Here is a 4234-nt window from a genome sequence, read left to right as displayed (position 1 = left end):
AATGCGAGCGGTCTGCTCGGCTTGCTCACGCACGGGTCACTTTAGCAGGGATTGTAATGATTTTGCGCGCACAAATGGATTGGCTAGGAGACCAGTTTCTCTGCAACAAAGCACGAGTATTTCGGAAAACCCTGTCGGTCAGGGGAACGGTGCCGGAGTTATTGGGATAGCTTTCCCAGTCATATCATCGCCGCCCACATTGCACCAATCCCCCCTCCTCCTCTCGACGAAAACCCCATCCCCTCCCCGAAACGGCCGGCTATGGTGAACTATGAGCTTGATCTGCAGCGCTTTGTTCCGGCAGGCCACCGCATCATCGACGGTGGAGATAGGAGGCTTCCTCGCACCTTCATCATGCCTGCGGCTCGTCCTCCTCGCCACCATGAGGATTACATGGTCGCCGAGGTCATGCCTGCTCCGGAGGGACCGCTTGGGCCGGTCAGAGAAGATATTGTTCAGTTCCTTCAGAACAGAGGTACTCTGGTTCGCTCTGCTCAACCTTGGTTTCATGGGGTAGGGTTATTCCAAGTCAGGGATCCATTTGTCAGATATACGTTGATTCAGCATGCCCCATTTCCTCTGGGTAATAATCGTTTCATTAGATTTATGAAACATGATGAGGGAGAGAATTTTAAGGGGAATCATGGTTTTCGCAAGGGTTGGCTCATGTTCATTGGTATTCCTCTTGATTATCACAATACAGAGTTCATATCACAGGCAGTTGGCACCTTTGGGAAATTTCATTCATGGGATAGTGAAGATCCGTATTTGGTTCGGACTCTAGTGGAGGCAAGTTTCCCTGACACGCCATTGGTGCCACGTGATGTGGTCTTTGAAGACTATGTAGAATGGGGAGGAGCTCAGGTTTCGTGGACTGCTGCTTGCTACGTGCTGGGCGCTGACTTCGCTGATCAGATGACAAATGATGAAGATCCAATGCCGCTGGATGGAAATCCGCACCCATTGCCTGGAAATCTGCTGCAAGATAATCTGATGTTTGTTCTTCCACCATACCCAATGCTAGGGTGGAATGATGCACCTATAGCAGCTCCATTGCCTCAGGAAAATAACATAGGTGATGCTGGATGGGGAAATGCAAACTGGGGGGACAATGAGGATGAGCATCAGCAACCGCCACAACCTATGGTGCCAGAGCAGGATCAGGTCTCTATTGTCATTGATCAGCCAGAGGGCTCTGGGTCTGTGGAACAGCATGTGGAGATTCAATTTGAGGAGCAAAATCAGTTGCAGCTGGATCAACAGTTAGACAATGTGCAGTCTGCTGTTGAGGAAAATCCTTTGGCAATTGTTCCATATCAACCTCCTGTCATTCAGCAGCATCAGATATTCATTGGCATGGCAAGGATTGTGGCTAGGCCACCGCTCCCTCCAGAGATGATCTGGAAGAGATCATTTGAAAATCTGCTTCCTGAATTTGCTGTCAAGGAGGTTCCTAGACCTATCTTCTTCAAGCCTATTGGGACAGTGACATACTCCAAGCGAACATGGACTATTGCCTTTGATGATTCACAGAGGATGTCTTCTTTGGTGCCAAGCTTGCCCAACAGCCTTGCTCTAAGGAAGCCTATTGTGGCTAAACGCCCAGTTGCCAGAGCTCTGTTTGGAAGTTCATATGACGAGGTTCTCGGTGCTAATGATAATGCAGTGTCTGATTTTGATGGGTCTGGAGAGATGCACCCTATAGATGTTGTGTCTGGCAGCCTGGAGGAAAACTCATGTTCCTCTTCTGTGGTTTTTTCTTCTGCGCAGGTTAATGACAAGAAACAGACAAGAAGAAGGAAGATAGTGGCTCCTTTAGTGGATACTTCCGTACGGAGATGTACAAGAAGCGCGGCAAAACTGGATGGGTTTAAACCTGTGAGTTTTGAGCCTCCCTCCAGCCCACCAAAAGGCGTCCCCGGTCCAAGCCCACTCAAGTGAAGGCCCAGCCCAATCCTGACAACGCTGGCGATAATGGCAAGTCTGAAGATGCTCCTCCACCCACGCCTCTCAACGTGCTACAAGCAATTGGAGCGGAGCTGGAGATCGACCCCAACTTGCTGTCCAAGGAGAAGCTTATGGCTAATCCCAAGGATGATTCCTCCTCCAGTGGTGTTTAAAATGTTGCAGTTTAAAACTTTAGCTAGGTGTAGCGTGTTGGGGAACGTAGTAATTTCAAAAAAAATCCTACGCACATGCAAGATCATGGTGATGCATAGCAACGAGACGGGAGAGTGTTGTCCACGTACCCTCGTAGACCGAAAGCGGAAGCGTTAGCACAACACGGTTGATGTAGTCGTACGTCTTCACGATCCGACCGATCTAAGTATCGAACGCACGGCACCTCCGAGTTCAGCACACGTTCAGCTCGATGACGTCCCGCGAACTACGATCCAGCAGAGCTTCACGGGAGAGCTCCGTCAGCATGACAGCGTGGTGACGGTGATGATGTTGCTACCGACGCAGGGCTTTGCCTAAGCACCACTACGATATGACCGAGGTGGAATATGGTGGAGGGGGCACCGCACACGGCTGGGAGAGATCAACTGATCAACTTGTGTGTCTAGAGGTGCCCCCCTGCCCCCGTATATAAAGGAGCAAGGGGGGAGGCCGGCCGGCCCTCTATGGGCGCGCCAGGAGGAGGAGTCCTCCTCCTAGTAGGAGTAGGACTCCCCTTTCCTACTCCTACTAGGAGGAGGAAAGGAAGGAGGAGAAGGAGAAGGAAGGAGAGGGAGGAAAAGGAGGAAAGGGGGCCCGGCCCCCTAGTCCAATTCGGTTTGGGCTAGGGGGCCGCGCGCCCTGCCTCCTCTCTTCCACCACTTGGCCCATGAGGCCCATTACTTCTTCCTCGTATTCCCGTAACTCCCCGGTACCCCCGAAAATACCTGAATCACTCGGAACCTTTCCGATGTACGAATATAGTCGTCCAATATATCGATCTTTACATCTCGACCATTTTGAGACTCCTCGTCATGTCCCCAATCTCATCCGAGACTCCGAACTACCTTCGGTACATCAAATCACATAAACTCATAATACAATCGTCACCGAAACTTTAAGCGTGCGGACCCTACGGGTTCGAGAACTATGTAGACATGACCGAGACATGTCTCCGGTCAATAACCAATAGCGGAACCTGGATGCTCATATTGGCTCCCACATATTCTATGAAGATCTTTATCGGTCGGACCGCATAACAACATACGTTGTTCCCTTTGTCATTGATATGTTACTTACCCGAGATTCGATCGTCGGTATCTCAATACCTAGTTCAATCTCGTTACCAGCAAGTCTCTTTACTCGTTCCGTAATACATCATTCCGCAACTAACTCATTAGTTGCAATGCTTGCAAGGCTTAAGTGATGTGTATTACCGAGAGGGTCCAGAGATACCTCTCCGACAACCGGAGTGACAAATCCTAATCTCGAAATACGCCAACCCAACAAGTACCTTCGGAGACACCTGTAGAGCACCTTTATAATCACCCAGTTACATTGTGACGTTCGGTAGCACACAAAGTGTTCCTCCGATAAACGGGAGTTGCATAATCTCATAGTCATAGGAACATGTATAAGTTATGAAGAAAGCAATAACAACAAACTAAACGATCAAGTGCTAAGCTAACGGAATGGGTCAAGTCGATCACATCATTCTCCTAATGATGTGATCCCGTTGATCAAATGACAACTCATGTCTATGGTTAGGAAACATAACCATCTTCGATCAACGAGCTAGTCAAGTAGAGGCATACTAGTGACACTTTGTTTGTCTATGTATTCACACATGTATTATGTTTCCGGTTAATACAATTATAGCATGAATAAGAAACATTTATCATGATATAAGGAAATAAATAATAACTTTATTATTGCCTCTAGGGCATATTTCCTTCAGTCTCCCACTTGCACTAGAGTCAATAATCTAGATTACACTGTGATGATCCTAACACCCATGGAGCCTTGGTGCTGATCATGTTTTGCTCGTGGAAGAGGCTTAGTCAACGGGTCTGCAACATTTAGATCCGTATGTATCTTGCAAATTTCTATGTCTCCCACCTGGACTAAATCCCGGATGGAATTGAAGCGTCTCTTGATGTGCTTGGTTCTTTTGTGAAATCTGGATTCCTTCGCTAAGGCAATTGCTCCAGTATTGTCATAAAAGATTTTCATTGGACCCGATGCACTAGGTATGACACCTAGATCGGATATGAACTCCTTCATTGGCTGCTTTCCG

At 48.3% G+C, this 4234-nt stretch overlaps 1 pseudogene; it reads left to right on the top strand.

Moving 5' to 3' along the window:
* Positions 1 to 915: 915 nt before the first annotated feature.
* LOC147970822 (uncharacterized) lies at positions 916 to 2120 on the top strand (annotated as a pseudogene).
* Positions 2121 to 4234: the final 2114 nt, after the last annotated feature.

The sequence above is a fragment of the Triticum urartu genome, chromosome 5A (genome assembly GCF_056163025.1).
Source record: "Triticum urartu cultivar PI428250 chromosome 5A, HENAU_Tu73, whole genome shotgun sequence".
Classification (NCBI taxonomy): domain Eukaryota; kingdom Viridiplantae; phylum Streptophyta; class Magnoliopsida; order Poales; family Poaceae; genus Triticum; species Triticum urartu.
The sequence above is the reverse complement of the archived record's forward strand: the minus strand, read 5'-3'. Positions and strand labels throughout refer to the sequence as shown.